Source organism: Scyliorhinus canicula, chromosome 4 (assembly GCF_902713615.1).
Source record: "Scyliorhinus canicula chromosome 4, sScyCan1.1, whole genome shotgun sequence".
NCBI lineage: Eukaryota > Metazoa > Chordata > Chondrichthyes > Carcharhiniformes > Scyliorhinidae > Scyliorhinus > Scyliorhinus canicula.
Window position 1 is genome coordinate 140,709,593 of NC_052149.1, and position 14,651 is coordinate 140,724,243.

At 47.7% G+C, this 14,651-nt stretch overlaps 1 protein-coding gene across 1 annotated transcript in view; it reads left to right on the plus strand.

Moving 5' to 3' along the window:
- rnf145a (ring finger protein 145a) overlaps nucleotides 1–14,651 on the plus strand; it is a 162,679-nt gene that overhangs the window by 1,122 nt on the left and 146,906 nt on the right. The window lies entirely within an intron of this gene.

Here is a 14,651-nt window from a genome sequence, read left to right on the forward strand (position 1 = left end):
CGCGTTGCCCGTGCGCGCGCGTTGCCCGTGCGCGCGCGTTGCCCGTGTGCGCGCGCGTTGCCCGTGTGCGCGCGTTTCGCACGTGTGCGCGCGCGTTGCCCGTGTGCGCGCGTTGCCCGTGTGCGCGCGTTGCCCGTGTGCGCGCGTTGCCCGTGTGCGCGCGTTGCCCGTGTGCGTGCGTTGCCCGCGTGTGCGTGTGTTGCCCGTGTGTGTGTGTGTGTGTGTGTGTGTGCGTGCGTGTGTTGCCCGTGTGTGTGTGTGTGTGTGTGTTGCCCGTGTGTGTGTGTTGCCCGTGTGTGTGTGTGTGTGTGTGTGTGTGTGTGTTGCCCGTGTGTGTGTGTGTGTGTGTGTGTGTGTGTGTGTGTTGCCCGTGTGTGTGTGTGTGTGTATGTGTGTTGCCCATGCGTGTGTGTTGCCCGTGCGTGTGTGTGTGTGTGTGTGTGTGTGTGTGTGTGCTGCCCTGTGTGTATGTGTGTGTGTGTTGCCCGTGTGTGTGTGTGTGTTGCCCGTGTGTGTGTGTTGCCCGTGTGTGTGTGTGTGTGTGTTGTGTGTGTGTGTGTGTTGCCCGTTGTGTGTTGTGTGTGTGTGTTGCCCGTGTGTGTGTGTGTTGCCCGTGTGTGTTGCCAGTGTGTGTGTGTGTGTGTGTTGCCCGTGTGTGTGTGTGTTGCCCGTGTGTGTGTTGTGTTGCCCTGTGTGTGTGTGTTGCCCGTGTGTGTGTGTGTGTGTTGCCCGTGTGTGTGTGTGTTGCCGCGTGTGTGTGTGTTGCCCGTGTGTGTTGCCCGTGTGTGTGTGTGTTGCCCGTGTGTGTGTGTGTGTGTTGCCCGTGTGTGTGTGTTGCCCGTGTGTGTGTGTTGCCCGTGTGTGTGTGTGTTGCCCGTGTGTGTGTGTGGTGTGGTGTGTTGCCCGTGTGTGTGTGTGTGTTGCCCGTGTGTGTGTTGCCCGTGTGTGTGTTGCCCGTGTGGGTGTGTGTTGCCCGTGTGTGTGTGTGTGTTGCCCGTGTGTGTGTGTGTTGCCCGTTGTGTGTGTGTTGCCCGTGTGTGTGTGTGTTGCCCGTGTGTGTGTGTTGCCCGTTTGTGTGTGTGTGTTGCCCGTGTGTGTGTGTGTGTGTGTGTGTTGCCCGTGTGTTGCCCTGTGTGTGTGTGTGTTGCCCGTGTGTGTGTGTGTGTTGCCCGTGTGTGTGTGTGTTGCCCGTGTGTGTGTGTTGCCCGTGTGTGTGTGTGTGTTGCCCGTGTGTGTGTGTGTTGCCCGTGTGTGTGTGTGTTGCCCGTGTGTGTGTTGCCCGTGTGTGTTGCCCTGTGTGTGTGTGTGTTGCCCGTGTGTGTGTGTTGCCCGTGTGTGTGTGTGTGCCCGTGTGTGTGTGTGTGTGTGTTGCCCGTGTGTGTGTGTTGCCCGTGTGTGTGTGTGTGTGTTGCCCGTGTGTGTGTGTGTGTTGCCCGTGTGTGTGTGTGTGTGTGTGTGTGTTGCCCGTGTGTTGCCCGTGTGTGTGTGTGTGTGTTGCCCGTGTGTGTGTGTGTGTGTTGCCCGTGTGTGTGTGTGTTGCCCGTGTGTGTGTGTTGCCCGTGTGTGTGTGTGTGTGTTGCCCGTGTGTGTGTGTGTGTTGCCCGTGTGTGTGTGTGTGTTGCCCGTGTGTGTGTTGCCCGTGTGTGTGTTGCCCGTGTGTGTGTGTGTGTGTTGCCCGTGTGTGTGTGTGTTGCCCGTGTGTGTGTGTGTTGCCCGTGTGTGTGTGTTGCCCGTGTGTGTGTGTGTTGCCCGTGTGTGTGTGTGTGTGTTGCCCGTGTGTGTGTGTGTGTTGCCCGTGTGTGTGTGTTGCCCGTGTGTGTGTGTTGCCCTGTGTGTGTGTGTTGCCCGTGTGTGTGTGTTGCCCGTGTGTGTGTGTTGCCCGTGTGTGTGTGTGCCCGTGTGTGTGTGTGGTGTGTTGCCCGTGTGTGTGTGTTGCCCGTGTGTGTGTGTTGCCCGTGTGTGTGTGTTGCCCGTGTGTGTGTGTTGCCCGTGTGTGTGTGTTGCCCGTGTGTGTGTGTTGCCCGTGTGTGTGTGTTGCCCGTGTGTGTGTTGCCCGTGTGTGTGTTGCCCGTGTGTGTGTTGCCCGTGTGTGTGTTGCCCGTGTGTGTGTTGCCCGTGTGTGTGTTGCCCGTGTGTGTGTTGCCCGTGTGTGTGTTGCCCGTGTGTGTGTTGCCCGTGTGTGTGTTGCCCGTGTGTGTGTTGCCCGTGTGTGTGTGTACAGATGTGTCTGCAGTGAAGTGTTTGTGTGGTGGGTTTGTGTACAGATATGTGTCTGTGCAGTGAAGTGTTTGTGTAGCGGGTTTGTGTACGGATATGTGTCTGCAGTGAAGGGTTTTGTGTTTTGTGATTGCCTGTGTGTGCATCTGTGTTTCGATTACCTATTGCTGAAATGTATTGTATTGTGATTGTCCGTAGGTGTCTGGGTGAAGTATGTGTGTGTGCGTATTGCGGTTGTCTGCATGTGTATATTGTGGTTGTCTATGCGTGTGTATTGCGATTGTCTATGTGTGAAGTGTGTGCGTGGGCATTGCGATTGTGTGTGAAGTGTGTGAGAGTTTCTTGAGTGGTGTTGGAGCTGCACTCATCCAGGCAAGTGAAGAGTATCCATTACACTCCTGACTTGTGCCTTGTAGATGATGGACAGGCTTTGGGGGGTTAGGAGGTGAGTTACCATTGGATTCCTAGTCTTTGACCTGCCCTGGTGGCCACAGTATTAATGTGGCGAGTCCAGTTCAGTTTCTGATCAATGGTATCCCCCAGGTGTTGATTGTGGAGGATTCAGCGATGGTAATGCCATTGAATGTCAAGGGCCGGTGATTAGGCAGCAGTGGAAGGGTGAGAATCAGAGGACACCAATTTAAGGTGATTGAAAAAAGAGTAATGATTATATGAGAAACATTTTTACACAGCAAGTGGTTAGGAGTACACTGCCTGTGTGTGGTGGAAGTAGACTCAATCATGTTATTCAAAGGAAAATTAGATTCAGCACCTGATGAGAGAAAATTTACAGGGTTATGGAGAACGGGAGAGGGAATGGAATTCCCTGAGTTGCTCTTGCAGAGTACGACATTGTCACAGCATGGGTTCCTGGTGTAATTCTAGATTCATACATGAAATATGATGTGAGATTTTGAAATATTTCCCGAAAGGATGAAAAACTGGTGATTACCTCGCAGGCTGGAAATAGGAGAACTGTGAGGTGATGAATTAAGAGTAATATATCCTTCCTGAATGCCAAAGTAAGTTTATCAAGTAACCTATTGAGTTAACCAAGTTAGGAAAGTCCCAGGTTCAGTTTGTGAACTTGCCTGTGTCTAGCAATATAGCATCTTTCCCATGGAGGAAGTGTCCCAAGATAATTCATAAAAGCGTAATCGGGAGGGCAGTACGGTGGCGCAGTGGCTCCAGGCCACTTTCCATGTGGAGTTTGCACATTCTCCCCGTATCCGTGAGGGTCTCACCCCCACAACATAAAAGATGTGGAGGGTGGGTGGAATGGTCACGCTAAATTGCTCCTTAATTGGAATTATAAAAAAAAAGAATTTAGTAACAGCATAATCAGATAAAAATCAACACTGAGCCAAAAAAAAGCTAACAAAAAGGGGAACTAATAAAAGAGATGAGCTTCAAAGGGATTTCAATAAGGGGATAGAAGTGAATAAGCAGAGAGGTTTAGGGAGAGAATTCTAAGCTGAAAGTCTGATGAATCAGAGTTTTGGGGGTGCACCATAGACCGGATCCGGTTGGAGGAATGTAGGATTTCCAGTGGATTGTTGTCGAAAGTTGCAGTCATAGGGCAGGTGAGTTCATGGAGGGATTTGAACGTTTAAAAAAAAAAATTTAGAGTACTCGATTAATTTTTTCCAATTAAGGGGCAATTTAGCGTGGCCAATCCACCTACCCTGCAAATCTTTGGGTTGTGGGGGCGAAATCCACGCAAACACGGGGAGAATGTGCAAACTCCACACGGGCAGTGACCCAGAGCCGAGATCGAACCTGGAACCTCAGCGTCGTGAGGCACCAATGCTAACCACTGCGCCACTGTCCTGCCCTAGAGGGATTTGAACATGATAAGGATGTGGACTGTAAATTTCAACTGTTGAGACTGTGGGCTTATGTAGGTCAGTCAGTGCAGTGGATCAGCTTTCGGGTTTCCTTTGACTTATGTTTCACTCAAGGCGCCGAGGACCTGGGTTTGATCCTGGCCCCGAGTCGCTGTCTGTGTGGAATTTGCATATTCTCCCCATGTCTGCGTGGGTCTCACCCCCACAACCCAAAAAGATGTTCAAGGGTGGTGAATTGGCCACACGACTTGCCCCTTAATTGAGAAAAAAATAATTGGGTACTGTAATGTAAAAATTGGGTAATGGATAAAAAAGACTTGTGTTTCACATCACAGAACTTCATTGGGGATGTGAGGGGGTGTTAGGCCGAGCGGAGTAGCAGCCAGCATTTTCCATTCTTAATCCGTATCCAGGGAGGGCATCAGGATAGGACCAGGCTGTAATGGGCTGCAAGGTTAGGCTCCAAGTTGCCAGAAGGTGACTGACATCAATGGAACTGTGGTCACAGAAGTAGCCAAAGCTTTTTAAGTCAAATGAGACGAAGAATGGTGACAAGGAGGTGGGGAATTTTTTCAATCCTCCCTGTGTTGCCCATTTCTTTTTGCTCTTTCCCTTATATAGTTTTCATTGTTCTCATTTATCTTATGGGGCAGGAACCAAAATGCTGCAGGGCTCGAAATCTGAAACATTATCAGAAATTGCTGGAATATTGAATTGGACAGACAGCATCTGTGGAGAGAGAAACAATTCCTGATTCAGGTTAATGACACTGGAACAGCCACAGACCTGAAACGTTTCTCTCTCAACAGATGCTTTCTGATTCCTGAGTATTTTCAGCATCTGTTCTGTTTATATTGCAGGATGGATTTCACTTTGTGCAATACTTTTAATTTCTCCTCAGTTCATCCCATCACAACAATCATCAGTGACAGCCTGTATTCACCATTGTCTAAGTGATATACAATTCCAATGGACAAAATCCATTTGGAAGGGCAGAATTTTATTTTCTGAATATTTCTCACAGTTCAAATGACTTAGATGTGAAAAATGGACATTGCACATCTGTGGAATCGCAGTGATGGTACTGATTTGTCAGGGGCTGAATTGATTAGCTGTTTATAATTCCTTATTTGGCATATATAAACCAATTTAACGGCATTAATGTTATTATGCGTTGTAATAATTTACTATCGCTTCTTTCCAGGATCATGGCTTAAATATCTTTTTAAATTGCTGTCATTTTGAGTTTTGAATTTGTTATAAATGTTGGTGTGTAGAGAGACCATGATTATATCTAATTCCAACTGGTTACTGCATCTGTCATGTACACCATTTATCAGCACTTCAAAGAATCTGGAACATACGCAGTTTGTAAATGTCACACGTCTTGTGTTCTCTCATCACAGGATCACTAAGCAGGTGGACAAACCATCCCCATGTTTAAATTTTGATCTTGGCATGAAATTTGCACAGGTTATTTTATGGTTGATTGAATAATTTACAATCCATTCCAATTTTCGGACATTCTTTACCTTCATATGAAGTGTACAAATATTGCTTATGTGTATACGATCCGACTTTAGTTGTTAACATCTTTCTCATGGCACTTTGCCTCAGAAGTAGGGTTTAGTTTGAAGTGCTCTGTTTTGACCATGTTGATGCATGCAGCAATGGTGTGATACTGCTTTATTTATAGGTGCTGTTTGTACACACATAAAGCAGTGAATTTGCATGCCTTTACCTCTGATTTCTGCTCGTATTTGTACATTTTTCTTCCATTTGTAATTCATGATTTGACTTTCTGATGGCATAAAGAAACGTAACGTTTTTAAAAAATATATTTTTATTCTCCTTTTTCACAATTTTGCTCCTGAATTTACACCCACCAATAATCAACAACAAATATATCAAACCCCACAACAATAACAATGATCCTATCATCCCACAAACCCCCAAACATCAGCCCGCATGTTAACATAAACAAATGACAAAAAAGGAATCGGGGATTACCCATAGCCATCTTTAATATACACAGCCCCCCCCAACCCCAAACTAATGTTCAATGTTATCCAGTTCTTGAAAGTGCATAATAAATAGTGTCCATGACTTGTAGAACACCCCCCCCCCCCCCCCCCGGAGCTTCCGCTCAGTTCGAACTTAACCTTCTCAAGGGTCAAGTATTCCAACAGGTCCCCCTGCCATGCCAGGGCACAGGGTGGAGAGGCTGCTCTCCATCCAGCAGGATCCGCCTTCGGGCGATCAACGAGGCAAAGGCTATAATATCTGCCTCCGCACCCGTTTCCAACCCTGGCTGGTCCGACACCCTGAATATGTCCTCCCGGGGACCCGGGTCTAGTTTCACAAGCACCACCTTGGAAATTACCCTAAACACCTCCTTCCAGTACTCCCCTCGCTTTGGACAGGACCAAAACATAAGAACGTAATTAGCGCCCCCCCCCCCCACCCCCGCAAAGTTCACACACCTCTTCTACCCCTTCAAAGAATTGGCTAATCCTCGCCCTCATGAGGTGTGCCCTGTACACCACCTTCAGCTGTATTAGCCCCAACCTCGCACATGAGGTGGAGACATTCACTCTCCGGAGCACCTCACACCAGACCCCCTCCTCTATAACGTCTCCCAACTCTTCCTCCCACTTTGCTTTGATCCCCTCCAGTGGTGCCTTATCCTTTTCCAACATAGCTCCGTACACTGCTGACACTGCCCCCTTCTCCAGTCCCCTTGCCGTCAGCATCTCCTCCAGCAAGTGGAAGCCGGTTCCTCTGGGCAGCTCTGTATCTCCTTCCTGGCAAAGTCCTGAACCTGCATATATCTAAAGACTTCTCCCTGCTCCAGCCCATACTTCGCTTCCAGTTCCCTCAATCCTGCAAATCGACCCCGAAGAAACAAATCTTTTGGCATCTTAATCCCCTTCTCTTCCCATTTACGAAAGCTTCCATCCGACCTCCCTGGCCCAAATCTGTGGTTCTCCTGAATCGGCATTTCCCTTGACCCTGCCCCCAACCCGAAGTGTTGGCGAAACTGCCTCCAGATTTTCAATGAAGCTATTATTACCGGACTCCCTGAGTATTTCCCCGGAGCTATCTGGAGCGGCGCTGTTGCTAGTGCTTTCAGCCCTGACCCCCTGCACAAACTCTCCTCCATTCTGACCCACTGGGAATCAACCCCTCTGACTCAGCTCCGCACCTTCTCCACATTCGCCGCCCAGTAGTAGTACATCAGGTTCGGGAGACCCAAACGCCCTACCTGCCTTCCCCTCTGTAGCAGCACCTTCCTAACTCTGGCCGCCCTCCCTCCCCATATGAACGAGGTAATCCTTCCCTCAATCTCCCTAAAAAAAGACTTTGGTAGGAAAATGGGTAGGCATTGAAAAATAAACAGAAATCGCGGCAACACATTCATTTTAACCGCCTGTACCCGACCGGCCGGTAACAGATCATCCCACCTTGCCAGATCGGCTTTCACTCTCCCCACCAACTCGTGATGTTGTATCTGCAAAGCCTTCCCCACTCCCAGGCAACCTGCACCCCCAAATACCTAAAGTGAGTCCCTGCCCAACGGAATGGCAGCCCCCCCACCACTGCCCCCACCCCCGGCCGAGACACCACAAAATACTCACTCTTGTCCAGGTTCAGCTTGTACCCGGACAAGACCCAAATACCCGCAGTACTCCAATATTCCTCCTATCGACGCACTCGGTTCTGACACGTACAGCAGCAAGTCGTCGGCATATAAGGACACCCTATGCTCTATCCCCCCCCCCGCACTATTCCTTTCCATGCTCCCGAATTCTGAATGCGATGGCCAACGGCTCAATCGCAAGTGCAAACAGCAGGGGGGACATACACGGTGGAGAGAAAAGCATCTCGAACTGATATTGTTCGTAGCGGACACTCGCCTTCAGCTCCTTATATATAGCTTTACCCAGTTCACAATCCTGGTCCAATCCCAACCGCTCCAGCACTGCCATCAGGTACCACCATTCTACCCGCTCAAACGCCTTCTTGCATCCAATGCCACAACCACCTCAGTTTCCTTCCCTTCCGCCGGTGCCATAACGACGTTCAAAACCCTCCTAACATTCGAAAACAGCTGCCTCCCTTTCACGAACCCCGTCTGATCCCCACCTATCATCTTCGGGAGGCACTCCTCCAGCCTACCCGCCAGTGCCTTCGCCAATACCTTTGCGTCCACATTCAGAAGTGATATGACCTGTACGACCGACACTCCGTCGGATCATTATCCTTTTTAAGCAACAGTGAAATCGATGCCTGCCCCAAGGTTTGCAGCAGCACTCCCTTCCCTATCGCCTCTTCAAACATCCCCACCATCAGGGGTGCCAACTTATCCTTAAATTTTTTATAATATTCCACCGGAAACCCATCCGGCCCTGCCACCTTACCCGACTGCATCCTCCCAATCAGATCTTTTATCTCCTGCTCCAGTATTGCTCCTTCTAATGGAGCCCTGTCCCCTTCCCCTAGCCTCGTGTACTCCAACCCATCTAGAAATTCCAGCATCTCGCGGTCTCCCCTGGGTGGCTCTGACCTGTACAACCTCTCGTAAAACTCCTCCAAAACTTTGTTAATCAGCTCTGGAGCCACCACCAACTTCCCGGCCCTTACCCTTATCTGAAGAATTTCACTTGCCGCTGCCACTCCGGAGCTGACCTGCTAACATACCTTATTTCATAAACTGCACCCTTTGCTCGCCCCAGTTGGCACACCGCCTTCCTGGTGGATAGTCGATCGAAGCTCGCCTGTAGTTTCTTCCTCTTTTCCAGCTTCGCTGGGTCCCCATCCTCTGCATAACTCCTATCTACCTCCAACATCTCATCTATTACCCTCTGCCGCTCCAACCCCCCCCCCCCCCCCCCCCCCCCCCCCCAACACACACACAGCCACAATCAGCGCGTGTGTGTCCCAGTCGGGAATGGCCCCAAACACCATCCTCGCGAATCCCACATCGTCCCAATTGGGACCGTATACACGTACCAGCGCCACTAATCTCCCCTCCAGCGCCCCTGCCAGAATCACATATATACCCCCCGATCTGCCACCGCCTTCTCCATCTGGAGCGTACCCTTTTGCTGACCAACACCGCTACCCCTCGAGCCCTTCCATCAAATCCAGAGTGAAACACTTGGCTAACCCAGCCCTTTTTAAGTCTCACCTGGTCCTTCACCCTCAAATGAGTCTCCTGCAGCATTGCCACATCGATTTTCAAACTTTTAAGATGCGCAAGCACCCTTGACCTCTTGACCGGACCTCCTAGCCCTCTCACGTTCCATGTGACTATCCTTACTGGAGGTCTCTCACCCCCCCCACCTTTCTTATCCACCATCATCATACCCCCGGGCCCTGCCCCATAAGCCTGACCCGCCCCTGTCCATTGTTAACATTGAACCCCCCCCCCACCCCCCACCCCCGAGAACCCCCCCCTACATTTCCTCCTGAAACAACATCCCCCAACATCCATCCCTTTCCCCCCCGCCCCCCCTCGCTTGCCTCGTAGGCCCATTGAAGCCTGCTATCCAGGCTCCCAACGTCTGCAGCCCTCCTCCCCCCTCACCTCTGTTCACTAGCTGACTTTAGCTAGCTAGTGCGGGTAGCTCCCACCCATCAAGACATATCATCCCCTTCCACCCAGTCCCAGAGAAAGAAACAAAACAAACCTAACAATCCAACCCCTACAATACACTAACATAACATTTAACCGTTACAACACAGAACACCAATCAACCCACCATTAATTTGAACTCTGTAACAATGCAAAGAGAAGTAAATTACAATACAAATCCGTAAAAAGAAAGTTATAACATTTATACATTTTCCGGCTGTTCAAACACAGTCCACAGTCTCTCTTCCAATTCTGCCCTTCACGTCTGTCCCAAGCCTTCTGCCTTCACGAACGCCTCAGCCGCATCCGCTGTCTCAAAATAAAAGTCTTTGCCGTTATACGTTACCCTCACTTCGCTGGGTACACCATACCAAATCGCACCCCCTTGCACAACGTCGCCTTCACTCGCCCAAATGCTGCTCGTCTTTTTGCCAACTCCACCGTCAAGTTCTGGTCGATCTGAACCGCAGTACCATCCCAGAGCACCTCCCGCTTCTGCTTCGCCCAGTTTAATACCTTCTCCTTCATGCACAACTTATGGAAGCAGATAATTACTGCCCTTGGCTCGTTCACTTTGGGCTTCGGCCTTAATGACCAATGAGCTCGGTCTAGCTCGTACTGGGAGGGGTTCTCACCCTCCCCCATCAGCTCCGCCAACTTCTTAGCGAAGTATTGTGTTGGCCTTGGGCCCTCTGTCCCTTCGGGCAAGCCCACAATTCTCAAATTATGCCGCCTTGAGCGGTTTTTCAAGCTTCGCTCGGAGTCCTCTGTTAACCTCCATAACTGTCTGCAGCTCATCCCCCATCGAGGTGACCTGGTCGCTGTGTCGTGACACGGCTTCTTTCACTTCCTCCACTTCCTGCTCTCTCACCTCGGCCAATGCCTTTGCCATCGCCGCCTCCATCGGGGCGATTACCTCCTCCACCAGTGACTTCAATATGACCGCCGAATCCTTCCTCAAGGCCTCCCTGTGCCTTGCAAACAGTTTATCCAGCTCCACCGCCATCACCTCGATCATCTTCTCCACCGTAAGTAGTGCGGCCCCGCTTTGCAGTTCGGCTTCCGCCATCCTGTCAACACTTTTATTCGTCTTCTCCTTCAGCGGCGAACCCGCATTTCCTCCTTTCTTCGACGCTGCTTTTCGCATCCTTTAGCGGCTTATTGTTTTTTACTTTCTTTCTCTTCTCCTCTCTGCCCCTCCACCCTCATGTCCTTCATCAATCTGAATTATTCTTTTTTTGGAAAAAAAAAGGGGAAAAGAAAAACAAACCTTCTCCAAACTTCCTTAAATCTTCAACTCTTCTTTCTTTCTCCTCTGCATTCATCCAGAGCTCCCCTTGGACCAGGCTTCAGCCTTCTTTCTTCCTCCTAGGTGGGAGCCATCCGATGTGGGACACCCCACTTACATCGTGCCCTGGACTCGGGCCTGCCACCTCGGCCTCCTTGTAGCTCTGCCCCCGCTGCTCTGGCCCCGACGCCGCGGTGGGCCCAGCGCCTCAGCCCCCGCCGCCCGACAACCGCGCGAGGTTCTTTGTTGGCTTTTAAAGCTGGCTGCTCTTGATGGCCTCAGAGGCCGACAATAGTCGAGGGGGTGCGCTGAAACACGGGGATTTCCCCGAAATCGCCGCGACTCGTGGCCACCGGCAGGAGCTCTTCGTGCTGCGGCCGCCCTGCGCGCGCACGCCACCGGAAGTCAAAAAATTTAACTTTTTATGCAAAGGTATTACTTTAAAGAGTATAGTGATTGCTTTGGCAGAGTACACTGACTTCATATTTTATTCTGGTTTCCATATCACCAAACCACCAAAAAGAAAAAGCTATACACTCTCAAAACTGGCTGTCAAAAAACCGAAGTTGTCCGAAACCGAACATTATTAGAATGTGTCATGCATCATGTTTTCTATTTTATTCAATTAAATGAACTTAATGGGACAATTCGGCTAGGCACTGCATGGTGCTGGACTTGTTATCCCCATAACCCCTTATTCGCTGTTCTATTCCCACACTCCAAGCTGCCCTTGACCCCACCTGATGTGGATTGATCCAAAGTGCACAGTCCGAATTTTGGCCAAACCCAAAGTCGGACACAGCTCCTGAGGTTGTCAGTTTTGAGACCGTGTAACTGCAGAAAGAAAAGAGCAAGTTGCCCTTTGAATTCTGATATCTAATTTTGTTTTTAATATGTTTCATTGTTCAGTAGCTACTTGCATGGCAAACTCAGTCTATAAAATATTGGAGATGAAATTTCATGCTCATCACAAATCTGCTTCCAACGTTAAGAGAACATTTTGAAAAATTGCAGATCTAAGTCTCTAATCTCATTTGATTGTGTAGCATGTTGGTATCAGCATAGTTTAGGAAATCATGTTATTGTTTATCATGTTGGTATCTGCATACTTTAGGAAATATTGGACCAAATCAAAATGTTTTAAGAAGCAATAACTCTCAACTCATCATTCCAAATTGCCTCAATGACAAGTCTGAAGTCAGCACTCTGACCTTGTGTTGCTTTCTTTAGTCATCACCCAATGCAGTAACTGTTATTGAGTCCTTCTCGCAGTTTAAGTGGTCTCGGTACATAACCACCATGGTACTTTCTAAAGGTCCTAATGAAAGTAAGATTGCAATTTGTATGTCTGAGTTTTGTTATAATTTCCAGCTCGGGACTTGGCATGTAAAGTTACTCATCAGATTTCAGTAAAATCCTGTACTTAATTTTATTTCTAGATGGTATCAATCTCTTGGCTCATCTGATCAGCTCAGTTCAGATTAATTGTTTTGGGCAACTCAAATTGGAATTATTTAATGTTGTGTAAAATATTTCTGAGACATTGATTTATTCTGAACGTTAAGCGTTTCACTATTCAGATCACATTTTGCCTCTCCCCTGTTGACAGTTATCAAACAATTGTAGACACATCTCTGTGTGGACAAAAGCTTTTTCTTTGTATACTTAAATACCATGGAGCTTAGTTTATTGCTGTCAAACCCTTCAAACACAAAGTAATTTCCTTTTTTGGTCATCATGAGGAAATGAGGACAAAATGTGAACATAGATCACACTGTAGTAATTTCCTTTTCAAACTTGCATTGTCTGGGGATTCATGCATAAACTTGAGGGAAAGAAAACCTTGATTTTCCATTTCCAAAATATTCCTTTTCATATTTTCTGGACTCAGGAGATAGATATAATATTAAAGGTCGGATGATATGTCGAGTTATGGACTTGACTATTTAAACTATTTGTGGAGCAACATTTGCACACTGACGATGTGTGTGTATCTAATGCCCATGTAGTTCTGACATGGAAATTTGCAATGTCATGATATGCTAAACTTATTGAATTCAGGGATCACAAAAGCCCAGGACTTAATAATAACTAAATTAATCTCTTATTAACTTTAGTCACTGATAGGGCTGCACGGTGGTGCAGTGGGTTACCCCTGTTGCCTCATGGCGTCGAGGTCCCAGGTTCGATCCCTGCTCTGGGTCACTGTCCGTATTGAATTTGCACATTCTCCCCGTGTTTGCGTGGGTTTCGCCCTCTCAACCCAAAGATGTGCAGGCTAAGTGGATTAGTTACGCTAAATTGCTCCTTAATTGGAAAAAGTGAATTGGGTACTCTAAATTTATTTTTAAAAACATTATTCACTGATTTCCATGCAGTTACTATTCCTTATTGTTTGACCCATAAAATGAATTAACTTTGTGACGTACATTTGAAATCAGGAGTCAATTTGAGATGGTTGAATATTATCAGGCACCATATAGTTTGCAGGCAATGCCAAGTAGAATATGAAAGCCTCGGTCTTACAGTTGAAGGAACACAAAATGGAATATATTATTTCTCTCCTTGATGAAATTTTGGTTAAAAAGCACTGGGGGCTACATCAGTTTTCTGAGAACAAATTATACCTGCAGGGAAAGTATGGAAGGATACAGAAGAACTGAAGAAAGTGAGCACTGAAATTAGATTGATGGACAAGTCCGTGCATTTGATATGTTGTATACTTCTATGATGTGAGAAAGTGGGGAAGATACACTTAACTCAGGCTGGACACTTTTGAGTCTGACATTGGAGGACAACGAGACTTAGTGTGGCATGTGAAAATGAGTGTATACGGCTAGTGTTGAATAAACACTCATGGGTGGTTCCGAGAGCTGAACCTGCAGGAAAGCACCAAAGCAAAATCTGATGGAGTGTGCAGCAACTGGGAGGATTTAATGACCAACACTCAAATAATGAGTGAGTATGTACCACAACAAGATATTATAATTGAATAAAATAGAAAACATGATGCATGACACATTCTAATAGTGTCCGGTTTCAGAAAGCTTCGGTTTTTAGACGGCCAGTTTCAATTTATTTGTGTCATTTGATTGAAGATTGACTTCACCGATGTTGGATTGGACTCCACTTGTTAAAGGACTGCTTAGATTTAAACAAAATGTTTTATTCCATTCTTAAAATTACAAAACCATTGCGCAGAATGGACAAGGCAAGCCTTTAATCCATCTTGCTTGCTCAAAAAAAATTCAAATTGAATTCAACTCTTTCGAAGATGGGAATGTTAAGATTATAGCATGGGAAGTGTTGATGGGCAGAGAACTGTTGCAACATGCAGAGAGTGGAGCACAGTTTGGTGGTTATAACCATAGATGACAATTTTCAACAATCGCAATTTCTGTGCACAGACAGGCAGACCTCAAAATATATTACTATAGAAGCATTTTTATATTGGAGAAATATATTAAATGCATAATCTGTTTCACTACTAACTTCCATGTGCTTGGTTATCTATTTTCACCGTGGGCAGCATTTCGAGTGTTGTCATTTTTTTTCACGCGATGTGAGCATCGCTGGTAAATGCCTGCATTTATTGACTGTCCCGAATTGCGTTGGAGAAAGTTATGATGAGCCACCGCCTTGAATCATGTAGTGCAGGTAC